At 38.3% G+C, this 19,578-nt stretch overlaps 1 protein-coding gene and 1 long non-coding RNA gene across 2 annotated transcripts in view; both read right to left on the bottom strand.

Annotated features, from left to right (window-relative positions):
• The window catches only part of LOC132094910 (acyl-CoA-binding protein-like), a 339,735-nt gene that overhangs the window by 183,544 nt on the left and 136,613 nt on the right, over positions 1 to 19,578 (bottom strand). The window lies entirely within an intron of this gene.
• Positions 1,417 to 19,419, bottom strand: LOC132094648 (uncharacterized). Its single transcript, XR_009422366.1, has 3 exons — positions 19,374 to 19,419; positions 19,086 to 19,277; positions 1,417 to 1,478 (listed from the first exon to the last, which is right to left on the bottom strand). It is a non-coding gene; the product is annotated as an uncharacterized LOC132094648 (long non-coding RNA).

Below are 19,578 nucleotides of genomic sequence, written 5' to 3' on the forward strand. Positions count from 1 at the left end.
CATTTCATTCGGAGATGTTTCCATGTTCTTCGCCAAGTCTGGGCTATAGGAATTCACAGAAATATAATTACACTGATTTTTCTTATCTGCCTGGCACAAAATGTAACAATGTTTACTCACAAGCTGTGGCACTCCAAGAAAAGGAAACTGCTCCATTACTCCAGCTGCAGGCCTGTCCATAAGCTGTACTCTTTTGAAAAGAGTGCGCTTCATCCGCTTCTTGACTTCAGAGTAAGTGGGATTGCTTTTACGCAACTCCAGAGTGATGGCTGTCACGGAACAGAGAGAGAGAGAGAACCCAGGAGGCAAATGGCAGGTTAATCCTTTTTTAATAGAAATAAGGCAAAGCCGCAACGGCCGAAAAACAAAGGCAGAGTACAGGGATAATTCCTGGTAGAAACAATGAAGCCTAAGTGGCTGGTCCGGGAAGCCTGTGATCAGCGAGACCAAGGGAACTGGTGAAGCGGCAGACCCTTCGTGACTCCTCACGGCAGAAAACTGGGCGGAGAACAAGACAGGTAACAAACAGTCCACACAAGACTCTCCAAACGACTAGACAAGACAGGACTAATGGTCTGTAGGAAAAGCACAAAAACATCCGAAGTGGTTAGTAATAATACAACAGGGAATGGAAAGAGACAGAGCTAGAAATAGAGAGCCTAATGATAGGAGATAGAGAGCAGGTGAGCGGAAGAGAACGAGGAACAGCTGAAGATGATGAGAGTAGAGATCAGTGAGCGCAAAGGGAAAGAAAGAACCAGCAGATGGAGACAGAGATGGAAAAGAGAAAGAACTGGGATCATGACAATGGCATTAATGTGTTCCCGGAAACTTGTCTCATCCTCACCCATTACTTCCCGTCCAACACAATCTGAGGTAGGAAGACAGTATTGTGCAGTACGTAAATATGAATCAAAGTCACAGAATACAATATTTAAGATTGAAACATCAATCTTAAAAACTGATGTATCACTTAAGGATCACTAAACCAAATACCTCCTGCGAACAAGCAGAATCTTTAAATGCCAATATATCCAATGGTTCTCTTCTACATTTTGCACTCTGAAATAATTGTCAACGTGTATTTCATGTTAAGACAAATTTAATCTGCCTTTGACATCAAATTTATTGAACTGAACTTGCCTCTTGTTGTTGACTAAGTTCCTCAGAATCTGTTTGTCCAGCACACTTCCTTTTAATCCCATACTTCTTCATTTGCAGGACGATCGATGAGCTAACCAAGGGAATGCTTTCTTTTTTAAATTTGTTTCTAAGGCATTCCAACAAGGTATCCTGTAGACACATTTAAAATTTATTTTTAAATTGAATTTTTTTTTCTGTGTTAGATTTTTTTAATGAGCAATGATCTTAATATTTTCACAATATTAAAAGAACTGCAATATTTTCATACATAACCAGAGGAAAAGCGGGTGATCAAACTCCCCAGAAAATCTCCATACATTTTATGATTTGGGTACCTAAGAAATATAATCAAATGTATTATTTCAGTACCCAACAACCAACAAGTTTAAAGGGTTAGTTCACCCAAAATGAAAATTCTGTCAGTTATTACTCACCCTCTCACCACTCACCAGTGTTGTAGGCGAGCGCCAACCTCCCGCTCTCTCTCGTGAGGCCAATAAGGAAGTGACTAAAACTGCAATTCATCGACTGGCCGCTTGAGGCTGGCTGCAAAAGGGAGTCAGTCCCATAGACTCCCCATGTTAAAATGCCCAACTTTACAGCAGGAAAAAACATGTTTACAGCCTGGTTCAAAAAATGATTTTGGTCTAAATAGCTAATTTTGCCCTTCATGACAACTGTGAGGGGGGTGAATTTTTTTATAACTCATCCGTTTAAATTATATTAAGACTTAAAGTTCTGCATAATTAAGGGCGTAGCCACTTGAGTGACAGGTGGATTGCCGCTGCTGACACTGCCGTCGTGCTAGGTGGGTGTGGCTTTAGCAACTAGCTCCCGCCTTTTTGCCCATTTTTGATTGTCCAGGAGAGTCGCGCGGTGACGCACTGCCAAGATGGCGACGGCCCGCTCTACACACTTTAGGCTTCAAAAACACACTTCAGGAGACTACGGGTGACGTCACGGACACTACGTCCATGTTTTTATACAGTCTATGGTTCAACCCAGGCTCATTGGAAATACGTGAATCTGCCTACATTTTTGCAAAACCCAAAAAACGTACCTCCATACACGTTTGCCTGCATTTTTCGGGTGAAACGTCCACTAGAGGCGCTAAGTGGTATACGTTTTTCTCCGTTCCAGATGCGTGTTTATTAAAGGTTATAAAGGCCACAATATCAGTAAATAATGTTCAGTCGTCTCAGTATACACACATTTTAATATCAAATAATTAATTCCAAGCTTTTGAGGTGCCAAGGATGCGTCTCTGAGGATAAACGTCCGATGACCATCAGCCATCAAGGTGGATCGGCTCGCACTTCCCCGAGGTAAGTTACCTTGTTTACTGAAGGAGTAGGGCATTGCCTCGCAAACGGAACAATGAATTATAAAAATGCATGTGTATATTTTAGTTTTCTGTGTTTATTAAACGGCAGGGATTCGCGCGCACATGACCGTGTTGGCATACGTACCAAACCGCACAAAACTAGTTGGCAAACTATTCTTGAACGGTGAGCAATTATTAATTTGTAGCCTTGTAGTCTCTGGTGTCTCGCTACCGAGTATGAGTTGATTGTAAGCCGAATAGCCTATATAATAAGACAACGAAAGCATAAAGCATTAGTTTTGCCTGAACGTAACCACATTACCTTTCAGTCAGGTGGTTTTGTTATGTACTCGGTGAAACGTACAGTAAGTTTACTAGTGGACACCCACTTCACTTGACTCTGATAAATAAATATTATTGATCCCATAATCTCAATTGATCTCTGTTCTTTTATTTTCAGTAAGCTTGCTTCTCTGCAATTGGTGCAAATTTATGAAATGTATGTCATATTTGCTATTACAACACAGACCATAAATTGCAATAGCTATTATATATTCATTTAATAAATTAAATTAAATTAAATGGGTAATTTTAGCCCATTAAAAGCAGTGGCATATTAAAATAAAGTTTAATTTGGTCTCATTCTACACCATTTCTCCCAGTTCTGCCAAATATAATTTAGCAAAAAAACTTAAAGAGTGGGACAAAACTATGTGAAAAACGAGTGCTTTTCATTAAGGTAACCTGCTGAACCAGACAAAAGACAACTGTCAAATTTTTTTGATAGTTATATATAGCTATATATCTATATAGTTTGATATAGATTTGTGTTTATAATTATTAAAATAATAACGCTTATTAAAAATCGCAATTATGTGCTGTTTGCTGTGTTTGACGTCACAGCTCAGACTGAATGGGTCGGAAAACGTCTTTTTAGTATTGTTGCATAATAACGTAATAACATAATGCTAAAGCAACACTAAGTAATTTTTTTGTGTTCAAAATTTACAAAACTTATATAATGAGTGAGTACATCATAAATCCATTTTCCAAATCGTGTTTTGTCTTATCCTGATTCATTACGGTACACCTATAATAAGTGTTTATATTGGGACTATTTTAGACCTGTCGGGTCGCCACCGCTGCGGAATAACACAGTACCTGTGTGACTCGTCATAGACATAAACCGAGAAAAGTAGCTCTGGCTACAATGCTCTTCCGCAAGACTCATAAAGTTTTGTTTATTAACCGCTAGAGCGCCAAAAGTTACATAGTGTTGCTTTAATGCGTTCACATTGGGTCTTCGATCTACACGTGTGTAATTATTTTTAGCCGTGACAAATTCAACGGTTTTCAAAAAGAGTTGGGTAGGTAGCCTACATGTTTATTGTTATAATGATGTCTTTGTGACATCAAATAGGCTAAATTAAAGATAACAGATAAGTTTATTGTATATCTATATGCTTGCAGACAGCTTTGGGTTAGCAAAAGCACCCCCTACCATTTTTAGTTTTTATTTCATTAAAACAAACCCTTTTCGATCAAATAAATATTACAACATATTCAGATGATCAGAATATTCATATTAATGATTTTATTGTAATTACATAAAAATAGAATTGTCATATGTAGAATCTTTTTAAATTGCAATTTTTATTTATTTAATTGTTTACATACACTAGACATACTATTGCTAATCTTGCTCTTTTTATCTTTTCAGGAATGCCCGGGAGCACAAAAAAGACATGCCCAAGTTGTAAGGCCATTATCAATGTGGCCTTCAAAGCTTGTCCTGCATTCAAGACTTGCCAGCCATACAAGGCAAAGCTGCAGGAAAAAAGAGAAAGATTTAAATTAATGAAATCTAATTGGGCTGCTTCTGTTCAAAAAAACTGCAACAGGGCTGTAGTTGTTAATAGCAGTTATTGTTTGGTAAGTGTTTAACTGCAGGTTTGTAATGATAAGTGACCACTTATATTATATATTAATATATATATATATATATATATATATATATATATTATGTTAAAAATGTCAGATGTTACATGTCAGTAACATGTTAAATGTTATAAGTAACATTTTGTAATAAAGACAGTGGACCTTACTCATGAAACACAATGAGGGGGAATTTCTGTTTAAATAATTCATGAAATAATTTCATTGTAAAGAATCACCTTGAATGTAATGTTTACATCAAAAATTTTTGTTCTTCCTTATTTTTCATGGATAATGCCCAATGCAAGCAAATCAAATCAAGCAAATTTATTTATTATTGAATTTTGGGTATAAATTAGTTAATTGCATTTTTTTCTTTAGCTTGACAAGTTGGCTGCCCTTGACCTCCATCCCATACTGCTTCTCGGGAAGAACACAGAAAACACAATTGTGGCTGATGCCATTTTAGGTGGTGACCATGTTTTGGATGATGATCTCCTCCAGAGGTTGAAGACTGTCTATGAAGCAGTGTTAAAAGGTTTGTTTTCTTGTATTTTCTTCCTATTTCTTGCATTACATTTAATAACTTTATAATACGTACAGCCATTTATTGTAGAGTGTGTGTCTGTGTGTAAGGATCCAGTTATAATTTCTTAATATAAAGACTGATATAATACTTGCTGTATACATTTTTGTTATTGCTATAATTTTAAAACATTGTTGTTGTCCTAAAGTTCATTTTCAGAGAGAGAAGAAGAAGGGGACTGTCTCAGATATTGAATTGACCTGCAGCCCCGTTGCTGCACCGCAGCCTGACCCCTGCAGCTCCGCTGCTGCACCGCAGCCTGACCCCTGCAGCCCCGCTGTTGCACCGCAGCCTGACCCCTGCAGCCCCGCTGCTGCACCGCAGCCTGACCCCTGCAGCCCCGCTGTTGCACCGCAGCCTGACCCCTGCAGCCCCGCTGCTGCACCGCAGCCTGACCCCTGCAGCCCCGCTGTTGCACCGCAGCCTGACCCCTGCAGCCCCGCTGCTGCACCGCAGCCTGACCCCTGCAGCCCCGCTGTTGCACCGCAGCCTGACCCCTGCAGCCCCGCTGCTGCACCGCAGCCTGACCCCTGCAGCCCCGCTGCTGCACCGCAGCCTGACCCCTGCAGCTCCGCTGCTGCACCGCAGCCTGACCCCTGCAGCCCCGCTGCTGCACCGCAGCCTGACCCCTGCAGCCCCGCTGTTGCACCGCAGCCTGACCCCTGCAGCCCCGCTGCTGCACCGCAGCCTGACCCCTGCAGCTCCGCTGCTGCACCGCAGCCTGACCCCTGCAGCCCCGCTGCTGCACCGCAGCCTGACCCCTGCAGCCCCGCTGTTGCACCGCAGCCTGACCCCTGCAGCCCCGCTGCTGCACCGCAGCCTGACCCCTGCAGCCCCGCTGCTGCACCGCAGCCTGACCCCTGCAGCTCCGCTGCTGCACCGCAGCCTGACCCCTGCAGCCCCGCTGCTGCACCGCAGCCTGACCCCTGCAGCCCCGCTGCTGCACCGCAGCCTGACCCCTGCAGCCCCGCTGCTGCACCGCAGCCTGACCCCTGCAGCCCCGCTGCTGCACCGCAGCCTGACCCCTGCAGCCCCGCTGCTGCACCGCAGCCTGACCCCTGCAGCTCTGCTGCTGCACCGCAGCCTGACCCCTGCAGCCCCGCTGCTGCACCGCAGCCTGACCCCTGCAGCTCCGCTGCTGCACCGCAGCCTGACCCCTGCAGCCCCGCTGCTGCACCGCAGCCTGACCCCTGCAGCTCCGCTGCTGCACCGCAGCCTGACCCCTGCAGCCCCGCTGCTGCACCGCAGCCTGACCCCTGCAGCTCCGCACAGTCAAAGACCTCCATACTCAAGTTCCACGAGTCAAAACCATCAAGTACCATCAAAAGAACAAAAAGGTAAAATGATGCACAAAGCTTTTAAACAATTAGAAAATAATGTGACATTTTCTATATTGTTTTAACAATACCTGTATAATCTTTCATTCATAGAGCCAACAAAAAAAAGGAAAGAAGACAACATGCATAAAGGTGAAGTACATCTAAGGCAAAGAGACTACATCAAAGGATTTTAGTTGACATGTACAGTGCGTGCATAATTATTATGCAAGTTGATTTTCTGATCATATTTTTTTCCCAAGCACATTTTACCAATTCCAAACCACATCAATCTTAATTAATCTATTATTTTTGTATTTAATTATTTATAAGTGATATATAATTGTTCATGAAGACTGGAAGTGAAAAACACCTTATATTCATAATGCATAATTATTAGGCATGTTTTCTTTTACAGATAAAATGAGCCAAAAAAGAGATTTAACTCAGACTGAAAAGTCAAAATTTATTAAATGGCCATGAGAAGGATGCAATACTAGAAATTGCAGTTAAGGCATGATCATTTGACAGTGAAATACTCATTGGGTCAGCAGGGTCAGACAAGAAAAGACATGTTAATGGCAAAATAATTAAGAATTAAGTGTGAAACCACCAGGAACCCTTTAGTCTCCACCATTTTCCAGAACTGCAACCTACCTGGAGTCTCCAGAAGTGCCAGGTTTCAGGTCCTCAGAGACTTAGGTTAGGTAAAGAATCCTAAAAAATGACACCCACTTAATAAGAATCACAAGCTGAAGTGTAGTAAAATACATGAAGACTGATATTTTATAGGCTTTATAGACAGACAGGTTGAGAGTGACTCTTGAAGGACCAGCATCACATCCTCTTGTACCACTGTTTAAAGAATTCATCTTTCAGAATCTGGCAGTAAGTTTTGGGAGTTCATTTTTAATCCATCTCCTACCTTAAAGGTCCGTCTTGCAGAGATGGACTAAAAATGATCTTCCAAAATGTACTGCCAGATTCTGAAAGGCGTTTTTCACTTCCAGCCACTTCGTGAACAATTATATATCACTTATAAATGATTAAATACAAAATTAATATTAGTTATTAAGATTGATGTGGTTTGGAATTGGTAAAATGTGCTTCAGAAAAATATGATAAGAAAATCAACTTGCATAATAATTATGAAAAAAATTTAAACCCTTAGTAACACTTTACATTAGGGTTCATTAGTTAACATTAGTTAGCATGAACTAATAATGAACTGAACTTATACAACATTTATTAATGTTAATTTCAACATTTACTAATACTTTATTAAAATATTGTTAGCATTAGTTAATGCACTGTGAACTAACATGTACAAACAATTAACAGCAGTGTATTTATATTAACTAATGTATAATTAATAACTAATGTATAACTAATTAACTATTGCTCATGGTTAGTTCATGTTAGTTAATACATTAAGTAATGTTTTATAAATGAACCTTATGGTAAAGTGTTACCAATAGTTGCTTCAGATATGCCTTAGCTTTGGCTCTGTTCTCTTGACTGCTCTCTGACTAAAGCCTTTATTCACTCACCAAGTAATTTGTAAAGAAGGAGATTACAATCGAGCTGCTATTAGCTTGATTAGCTGCTATTTTAAAAATGGCGGTCACAAGTTTCTGTTCGTCTTGTTGGTCACGGTAACCCAGCCCCTGACGCAAGCGGTTCTTACTTCTAGGCCAGCAATGTTTTGGTGCTACTTACGAACCACTTTTCCTGGTTCAGAGCTGGTGCTTTGGGTGTCGAAAGACAAAGAACTGATTTGAAACTAGGCTCTGGCTCCCAACCCGAACCAGCACCAGCACTGCCTTGGTGGAAAAGCGTAATGAGATGGTTGAGGCTGTTCTTTTAGATTTATCAAGGAGATTGACAATTTTCTCTTTTTTTTTCTTTTAAACACAGACAAATGTACTGAATGCTTGGAACGGCTGGAGAACAACAGCTTCCCATACCAGAAAATATTAAAAAAGAGAATGAAAGAAGTAAGTGAAAACACTTCTTAACAAATCATTCTGAATACTCAGTTTTGCCAGTTTTATACACTACATCATTGGTTCTCAAACCTGTCCTGGAGTACCCCCAGCCCTGCACATTTTGTATGTCTCCCTATATCTGACACACCCATTTCAGGTCTTGCAGTCTCCACTAATGAGCTCATGAGTTGAATCAGGTGTGATAGATGAAGGAGACATACAAAATGTGCAGGGCTGGGGCTACTCCAGGACAGGTTTGAGAACCACTGCACTACATAAAAGTCTATAAATCGCATTAACTCAACATTTAATGTCCTGTTAAATGTGCTAAAGTAGTCTGTCATTTATGTATGTTATTTTCATGCATAGGAAAAGACTTTAATTCCACTGATTAAATTCAAGTCATCTTTATTTTTATAGTGCTGTATACAATACAGATTGTTCAACGCAGCTGTAAAGTGATCAACAGGAAAATAATTATTTGATTTTGCAAAAAAAAGAGTTTAATTCTGCTGTAAAGCAGCTCTAAAAATAAAATTGTGTAATTGTTCAGCTGAAGTCAGATCAGTATTGGTTCAATTCTATTTTAGAAATCATCAATAATGAAATGTGTTCAATTCAGCTATATAGCAGCTCTGCAGAAAACAGTGTCATCCTCCACATTCGATACATTATACATTATATACATTCGATTTTTGTGAAAATTACTTGCTCTCTAATGTACACTTAATTTTTTTTTCCATTTGTACCACAGGGGAACATAGAAGTCCTTGTTAGATGGGCTTCCTGCACATCATGGTACGTACTTGAATTGTGAAATCAATATTCTGCCATCATTCAATACATTTTAAATGATTATAGTTTGTGCCTAAATCAGCTTTATAAAAGTTACATGACCTAAATATTTTTTTTGTCTTCTTTTTTCTGTTATAGTGGAATCAAGTGGAAAGACTCTTGGGAGCCATCTACTTTTGTTGGGATTTAAATAGTTTTTAAGAATTTGAAAAAGTTGCTAAAGTTTGGTGTTGTCAACCACATATTTTCTTTTATTTTCCTAATTATTTATATTATTATTGTTAGTCAAATTATAATGGCTTTTTTTAGCAGTTTCAAGTGGAAATCATATTGCTGTCATTATATGAGCAAAAATAAATGCAAATTTTGAATGTTTATTCTGACTTTTCAAGTATTTTTTAATCTAATTTATAGTTAGCAGTGATTTTGGGTAAATTAGATACAAAAATAAAACAAAATATAAAAAGCTTGCTTTTATGCATTTTGTGATAGTTAATAAGACAGTTCTCATATCTCTGTTTGCTTACTTTCAATCATATTGCTCAGTAATCCACATGCATAATTTGCTTAGTCATAATTTTCAATACCAGCACGCCACTCAGGTATGATACACACACTTTATAAACTGTAATGTAATGTAACTGTATGTGTATTATACACTAAAATCGCTATACTATTTACAGAGTGTGCATTATCTGCACATCATCCTGCTGACACTATATGGTATTTAGTATGCCCATCCATCCATATTCCCGCTCATTTGCAGGGTCTGCTTCACACACACATTTGATTTGGCACAGGTTTTACCCCAGATGCCCTTCCTGAGCACTGAGAGTGCTAGGACACATTCACACTCACACACCTACAAGTGCACACACCTACTCGACCTACACCTACTGGTGGTGGTTGAGGAGAGACCCCTGATTTGATGTGTAAAGCGCTTTGTGTGTACAGCAGTACATATGAAAGCGCCATATAAATGGCTCATTCATTCATACAACAATTTGGCATATCCAGTCCACCTAACCTGCATGTCTTTGGACTGTAAGTCCGGAGCACCCGGAGGAAACCCACGCTGACACAGGGAGAACATGCAAACTACACACAGAAAGGACTCCTGGCTCAGACGTGACTCAAACCTTCTTGCGTTGAGGCGACAGTGCTACGCACAGAGCCACCATATTCTGTGTGTCCATAATTTTTTTTTTTTTTTTGTATCCCTGCCCAGTTTGATGTGTATGGGGCTGTATGTATTATGTCTCACCATTTCTTTGGCATAGTGTTGTGTGTGTATTCTGTTTGTAACATCATATGCTGATAATAGTTTAATATAATATGGCAAATGACCATACAGCATAAATATAATTTAATTCTCTCATATATGCACATGACTAAATTAAAATAAAGTTGACTTTCCAAAGAAGAGCCTGTAGACTTCCCAGGATGGGGAATACATGTATGTTCCCAGGATCCTATGTCCCAGGCTTAATCCCATGTTACCATAACTCTTTATCATGTGTTCCTTAGGTGCTTTATAAATGTGGGTAACATGGACCCTGGGAACATAAGAATGACTCCCCATGGTGTTACCCAAAAGGTTCTCAGTCACCAAAATATTTGCAAAAGCAGATCATAGTGTCCCTGGTTTTGTGCCACTCAGGCCACAAGGTCATGGCCACAAGGTTTGTCCATTACAAACCCTAACCTTAACCCTAACCCTGTTTTCTCCTTTAACATTCCATAACACAAGGTCAGGATAACACACCCAGAACCATATTGTCAACACTTCTGTGCCAGCTGAGGGAAGTATGTCATTTAAAGAGCATAAGAGGTTGTAATATGAAAAGGAAATAATACAGGTGCTAAGGTGTTGATATTCTGATATGCATATTGTTACACCATAAAAAGGAGCTACATTTCTACTGGGTATCTTATAAATTCAATAGTGCAGGAAAATATTTTGTGAAAGAAAACTGACATAAAAGCCAAGACACTTCATATGGATACTTTTCTGCATTTATTTTACATTATTATTGTTTATTTTATTGATAAGCATTGATGCGTCACGGCTAAAGGTCCCCGTTTGGAATCCCGTCAGGATGCCCTTCTGTGGGGACTTTGCATGTTCTCCCTGTATCTGTTTGGGGTTTCTCCGGCTTCTCTTTCTCCCACAGTCCAAAGACATCCAGCATAGGTCAATTGGAGACACAAGTTATATACCTGTATAAGCCCAATGAAGGTCATGAGACAGAAACGTTGCTATTAATACATTTTTATACTCTTTTGCAAGCATCGATAGTGTGCAGGATTCCCCTTTTTTTTCTATATTTTTGGTAATTTCTCCTATGCACATGCAGGTGTGAGATGGTGATTGCTAAATGCTTAACAGAAGAAAAAAACTCATACAGGTTTGGAAAAACTTGAAAGTGAGTAAATGACAGGGCAAACTATTCCTTTAAGCATAGTACAAGAAGCCTGCTTTCATTTTTAGGCTAGTGTATATATTTTTGGCTGAAGGGCATAGGCATAATGTAGAGCCATTCTAAAGCCTCATACTACATTTCTCAAAAGTTAATGTTTAAAAATGTATTTACATTTGCAGGGGCTTAATTTGTGAAGAGATGGGTTACTCATGACCACCTTTACTAGAATTCATCACGTTCTATTGTATTTATTGTAGCAAACTTTGACTATAAAAGATATTCAGTAAATGGAATAGATTTTTCATTAAAGATTTATATTACAACTGTTGCATGATGTATAGCTTCTAAATGTGTAGGTTGCCATTTTTCAAAACAAATGCTAGAGATAAAAAAGAAAAAAGTTAACATTGGCCTTAGCATGGAGGAGCCATCAATGGTCTTACCTGTAATTCCATGCGTATTGTAACAAATGCTATAAATAAACAATTACAAGAACGATGCTACTTTTTCATAAGGCCAAGCTCAAGTTAGGAAAACTGTATAAATGAATAAAGCTCATGCCACAGGACTCGGCTAAATGGTTCAAACATCAAAACAAAACTACACCCTTTTACATTTGAGTGTTTATGCCTATTACACAAAAAGAGCGAGTCAAACATTTCTTTAACTTTTTAATACATACAGTAGAGTGTTTGTTTATTTCAGTAGTGCAATCTACAGTGTTGTACATTGTAATGCAGATAAAAATAAAAAAAAAGTAAAACAGTAAAAATACTTTACACTAGAGACCACTGGAAGATCAGAAATGTAGAAACATTTACATGTCTTCGTCAGCTGAATCATATGAATCTGTAGACAGGCTTTCATAATAGTCACCACCGTCATCCTCTTCAAGGACAGCCACACTATCCCATCCAGTGACTATTTGGTGGTATGCTTCTTTCACCCTTTCTTTTTCTGCCTTCAATTCATGCAGCTGCCTTCGAAGAAGACAGAGCAAGCCACAATATGCATGCTCTGACAGTCCTGATGGATAGGCTATATATAAAAAAGAAGAAAAAAAAAACAGAACCATACTTTTACAATAATGATCCAGCTTAAATTGTGAGCCATTTTAAATAATATAGGAAATCCCAAGTATTTAAAAGGGAACCTAGCAATGAAAATCAATACACTAAATTAGCCATGCCTGTCAAAATTCTTTATTAAACCTCAAAGAGAAACACAAGTATTCAAATTGAATAATCAATGACTTTGACAAAACAAAAATACTTACTCTTCATAGCTAGGCCATCTGACAATGCATCAATCTGATCTTTTACATTTTTGACAGTTCTGCAGATGTGATTCCAGTGTCTTTTCATCTCCTAAACAAGTATAGCCTCTTCTTCCTCAAGTCTTTCTACCTGCATCAGCTTGTCAAAGACCTTTTTCTTCATGGCCAGTGAAGCATCATCAACTGAAATAGAAAATAAGCTTGGTATGCAACAAGCCCAAAAAAAAAAAAAAAAAAAAAAAAAAAAATGTTTTTGCAAGTTTATCAATTAAATAAATAGTTTACATAAAAAATTAAGGTCATACCCATTTCCCATGGCCAGATAGGGGCTTCTGCAGCAAGCAAGTCATCAGCGGAATTCAAGGTTTTGGTGCTTGTTGGAAGAGAATTGTACTGGGATATTGCGTCAGACAACTTCTTCTTCTCTTCGACAATCCGTCGTCGGACTTTGTGCCGCTGCTTGTTGCGATCTGGGTCATATATACAACAAAGGAAAAATTGACAAGAGCTAGTGATTATAGTAGGCCCTTTAATATTATGATCATCTAAATAAGAAACAACAGATATATAAAGCATTTTATTTACCTGTAGTGCGATACAAATCTCTCTTTTTCTGCTGAATGCCTAAATACAGCCCTTCAATCAGATGCTGCAAACCCACTGGATCATCGGTTCTATTGCCATCGGGAACTGTTTAAAATAGCATATCAGACTGCTGAATCCGGACATTTAAAAGATAATTACTAATTTATTTAACTAAGCAAGAACAGTCTTTTAAGATATTTCATTTATAATAAAAAGGTAACACTTTAGAATAGTGTTCCATCATTGATGAATAACTACACAGGAACAAATGAGTAACATACTATTAACATTCAAGTAACTGCTACTACCCAACAAGAAACTCTGATTAACGAATAAGTTCACTATTAGCTACTCAATAAGTACTTTTTTTTGTTAAAGTAGTTTCATACCTCTGGGAGGTATGAAAAAAAATTGTTACTGATTGATTCCTGTGTAGTTATTCATCAATGATGGAACACTATTCTAGTGTAGGGTGGCCATACGTCCGGATTTTGGCCGGACAGTCCGGATTTTAAGCCCCCTGTCTGGCGCAGCCTCAAGCCGGACACTCATTTGTCCTCCTTTTTGGAAAAAAAACCCACTCTAGAATCTTTATTGGGACGCAGCAGCATAGCGTCTAATGCCGTAAGATCTCTGGTCAAACAAATAATTGGCTGAAAGCGGTGTCAAATAAATATCTGATATATCACTGGTTAAAAAAGTAAACAAGCCTCCACGAGTCCACGTGCTGGCTACGTCATATCATAACGTTAACATGCCGAAACGTCAGACCTCATTTAATCCAGAATGGACAAAATAGCACGAATTTATATATATAAAAAACACTTTTTGCCTCTTCTGCTACACATAGGTGTACATCGTAGATCAACTCTCATGCACCTGGCAGCCTCTGTCTAACGCGCTCATCAAGGAAAAACTCGTTATGCGGGAATAGTGAATTTTCACCACTTTCGCACAAATGAGATGCTACTCCACAACTCTGAAAATGTGTCCATCAAAATGTGTCCTCCTTTTTGGGGTTATGGAAATGGCCACCCTATTCTAGTGTTACGAATAAAACTATGGAAAGCAAAAATTAAGCATGCACCTTGAGTTGCCCACTGCCTAACATCGCACACCCATTGCTGCAGCTCTTCTTTAGACCTGGTCAAGCTTGCCGTAACAGCCTCGATATCTTCTTTGGCTTCCTTCATCTTTTGCACGGTCTCAAACATAGGTGAGATTATACACTTAATTGATTAAAAAAAATTGTATAGTAAATGTATGGTTTAAAACAACACCATGTTAAAGGTGTAGTACCTTGATGTACCGTTGAACAATCAATCAACAATTACCCTCATCAGCAGGTAATAGATAGATGTGTAGGAGAATAGACCAAAAAAAAGGTCAAAAACCAAAAAGGTACTTACATGTCTAATGAAGGTCTTGGGACCGAAACATTGTTAATAAAGCTATTTTGATGCGTGTGCAAGTACTGATAATGTGTGGGATTTTTTCATTTATGTAATTTAAAACAGAAATTTACCTCACAGCTGTTAGAGTGTCCCTTTGCGTGCATAACAGAAAGAAAAGGCTTCATCTATGTTAACGGCTGCAGACATGGAACTGCATGTGCAACTTTTTGCAAGTAGGGCCAATATCGACACATAATGTCAGTGCAGAAGAATCTGCAGTTTGTTTTTGAGGCCACTTCTTTTTGCAAAAACATTGGATAAGCAAATATTTCACCCCTCTGCATGTTCAGTCCTTTAAGCAAGATGTTGTGTCTGCAAACAGCCACCTCCAACCCTTCCTCATCCAATTTATTGCTGGACTTCTTTGAGGTCTCCCTAGCAGCAGCCCATGTGGATTTTCCACATGTGCCTCTTCCTTGTACCTGTAAGACAGTTATAATAAACTATATCAGTAAAGAGTAATATTTGAGTTAAACAACAAAAATACTAATAAAATTAAGGAAGCTTACTGGGTTGGTCTTTTGATTAATTAAATCAACAAATGTTGCCACATCTTCATCCTTGGCAATGAAAACTCCATTGAAGAAAGGCTGCTCCTCTACTCTATATTAATTACAGTTCAACACATTGGATTAGAAGACCAATATCCACTATATATATATATATATATATATATATATATATATATATATATATATATATATATATATATATTCCTTTGATATAATGGTTATGCTATTACTCTCTGGCTTTGTTAAACCGGTATAGTTTACGGTTCCCATCTGCAGACATTGCAACTGCATCTGGGACACATGCAGGGCATAAGAAGTGATCTATTCCACTGAGCTTCTCTTTTTCATGACGACAATAGGTCCATTCCAAAAATGCTTTTTGGAATGTTTTGCCACAAATAGTATCGCTCTAGCAGTGGAAAAAGGAAAACATTTAATTAATTGGGGGTAAGGATAAGTTCATTACCAAATTAGATTTAATTTTTAAACAAAAACGTACCCGTCCAAATGTTCTTGACCTTTGCTCTAACATCTTGACAAATGCTTGTCTTGAGAGGCCTGGTGCAGTGACTTTGAACTGCTCAAAAGATTTGAATAGGTCAACCTGATACACCGTTTGAAATGCAAGAGCCTGGCCAGTAATCACTTTGTATAAGGTCCTGCAGCTCTGGTGTCCATGATTTGTGGCATGTAATGCAGCACCAAACAGGCAAAGAGAGGTCATAGCGACCTACAATGCAAACCAAATAAGTTACAATCAATGACAACCCTGAATAATAAAAAATTGGACTGAATAAATATTTCGATTTTATGGAGTACATACCATTTATGTTGATGAGATGTACTAATCGGCCAGCACTTACAGACATGTTTTGAGGCACACAATCACACATATTTTGAGGTTCTTGTATGGGTAACAAACATGCTAAAGAAAAAAAGAACATTACTAACGAATGACTTAGACTAGACTTGTGTATTCATAAATAAGTTTTTCTTACCTTGCTCACATAATGTGCGTTGGCCATTGATGTCTTTTACACATTTTGATGGAGGGATAGGTTTAAAGAAATTTTCTAAAAAACACTCCCTGTTATGCAAAGCAAGGTGTTTGTGAGTTGACACATCACAGTCGTTGCAGTAATGTGGTTTTGGCAAACAGTCCTTGCACCTTATCACCGCTGCCTTCACTCTGCAATGATTACAAGACAGGCAATCTACCCTGTCTGAGGCAAGCGAACAATCCAAGAGGGTTTGTCTTGCTTCCATCCAATGGTTTTCCGACACCATTTGTCTTATAGTCCAGTTGTGAGATGCAGACATACTTTTCTCAGATATAAGAGCATCATGGAGCTGCTGTAACTGTATGTCTTGAAAGACAAAAGTCATATATAAGAAAACAAAAATGTTCATGATCTAGCCTAATTGTATTTTAATTTACCAAAACACAGTTAATGAGAAGGAAACTCTTAACAAGATTGAGGTCTTTTGTAACTTACCAATAGCACACTGTGCATTGATGCCTATATCTGAAGAAACATAGTCATACATTGAAGACTCAGCAGCACTAGAAGTTTCTAGAATAAATTACAAAAATGGGTCAGTTAAACCATAAGTGTATATTTGTAATGTTCTTTTTTTAAACTCTCTACTAAATGAACACAATTGGCTTACCAGGATCAATCAGATTTTGGTTGCTTGTTAATGCATGGACCACTGAAGCTCTGGATTTACCTGTACATCAGTGTAATATAGTGATAAGCCTCTTTGTGAGAACAGGACAATTAAGAGAAAATAAACATATTATCACTTGCCTCCTTTTCCTTGTTTGGCTTCTCTTTTTGAATATGCCAAGAGACCTTTTTTGTCTCTTTTTTTCCATCTGATCTTTGGAACGGCTTTCTTTTTCTTTTTAGGTCGTGATTTAAGAGCCGTCTCCTCCTAGCCATAATGATAAAAATAACTAAAGTTAGTATGCAACCAGAAAAAATGCTACAATACGAACAGTATCATTGTTCTTAAACCGTTTGAGAGACAATTTACTTCCTGCATCTCTTGCAAATCAGCCATCATTTCATCCATGTCAAGTTCCAATTCCTTTTCCATGTCTTCTGCAGTTGTATCAGACAAATCCTTGGTAGCCATTATTACACTCAATGTTGACCCTTTTTACATTTCCCGGTTTCTCAGATTCAGAAGCGGAAGTCGTCATAGTTTTATAGCGGTGAACGAGAGACTACATTAAATATATTTGTTGTCTTCACATTTGCTCAAATACCAAAAGAAAAAATCTGCACTGTTTTTTCACAAATTCAAAAAAGTAACATTTTATTAATTCACCGAGATTAATAACGGCAGTCAGAAGAGAGAAAGATGTCAATTTTACGTCACACCCATAATCGCTATAAACACCCTCACAGCAGCGTTAAGTAGTTTTTTTTTTTTTTTTTGGTGGCAATTTGATGCAAAGGTAATATAACACAAAGTGTAGTATTATAAATGTACATAAACTTAAAAATAAATAAATAAATAAATTCAGTCTGTGAAAAGGGTCCATTGTACCACGTTTACATTTGATTATATTCACTGATATATAACAAAAGAACACATAAAAATAATAACGTTATGCTGTATAGAGATCAGTTACATTTGAGCAGTACGCCCTCTATTTGCATGTCGTTATGTTAAAAATTGCAGAGAAGCAAGCTTACTGAAAACAAAAGAACAGAGATCAATTGAGATTATGGGATCAATAATATTTATTTATCAGAGTCAAGTGAAGTGGGTGTCCACTAGTAAACTTACTGTACGTTTCACCGAGTACATAACAAAACCACCTGACTGAAAGGTAATGTGGTTACGTTCAGGCAAAACTAATGCTTTATGCTTTCGTTGTCTTATTATATAGGCTATTCGGCTTACAATCAACTCATACTCGGTAGCGAGACACCAGAGACTACAAGGCTACAAATTAATAATTGCTCACCGTTCAAGAATAGTTTGCCAACTAGTTTTGTGCGGTTTGGTACGTATGCCAACACGGTCATGTGCGTGCGAATCCCTGCCGTTTAATAAACACAGAAAACTAAAATATACACATGCATTTTTATAATTCATTGTTCCGTTTGCGAGGCAATGCCCTACTCCTTCAGTAAACAACGTAACTTACCTCGGGGAAGTGCGAGCCGATCCACCTTGATGGCTGATGGTCATCGGATGTTTATCCTCAGACACGCATCCTTGGCTCCTCAAAAGCTTGGAATTAATTATTTGATATTAAAATGTGTGTATACTGAGACGACTGAACATTATTTACTGATATTGTGGCCTTTATAACCTTTAATAAACACGCATCTGGAACGGAGAAAAACGTATACCACTTAGCGCCTCTAGTGGACGTTTCACCCGAAAAATGCAGGCAAACGTGTATGGAGGTACGTTTTTTGGGTTTTGCAAAAATGTAGGCAGATTCACGTATTTCCAATGAGCCTGGGTTGCTATGGTTGTAGGTCATACGCATCACACACATGACCAGTGTCGGCCAATAGTGAGCCTAAGTGGTGAAATATATCATAAAAAATATAAGAACAAATATCTTAATTTGTGTTCCGAAGATGAACGAAGGTCTTACGGGTTTGGAACAACATGAGGGTGAGTAATTACTGACAGAATTTTCATTTTTGGGTGAACTAACCCTTTAATATAAAATACATTTAACTTTTATAAAATACAATGAAATACAATACAGTACCAGGTGTGCTTAGTGATGCTGTCAAACAACACTTGAATCAGTAATGCACGGATGTGAGACTTGTCCTTCTTCTTAAAGCCGGGATCCTTCCTCTGCAAAGCTGCTTGCAGTTCAGGGGGAAAGACAGGCAGGTTGTATACTGCTGGCCAAGGTTGGGCAACAAATGAGCCCTCATTCTCACAGGGTTCTTATCTGTAAGCATGAATACAATGTTGAAATCTTTTATACAGGATTTCATTTTACTTGCAACAATACAGTTTGTTCAAAATTCAAAACAATGATACATACTGAGTGCAAGATATTTGAGGCACTTCAGTTTCCAAAAGTTAAGAACTTCTACACCTGTTAACATAGGCCTGGGAAAAATACTCACCGCAAAATGAGTAGGCCTGTGTGAAACTGCAAAAACCCGTTCATTTCATGGAAATTCCGCTATTGTGTCTTCAAAGAAGAAAATGCAAACAACATGGTTTTACAGTGCAAACTGTGCCTT

This window comes from Carassius carassius, chromosome 19 (genome assembly GCF_963082965.1).
Source record: "Carassius carassius chromosome 19, fCarCar2.1, whole genome shotgun sequence".
NCBI lineage: Eukaryota > Metazoa > Chordata > Actinopteri > Cypriniformes > Cyprinidae > Carassius > Carassius carassius.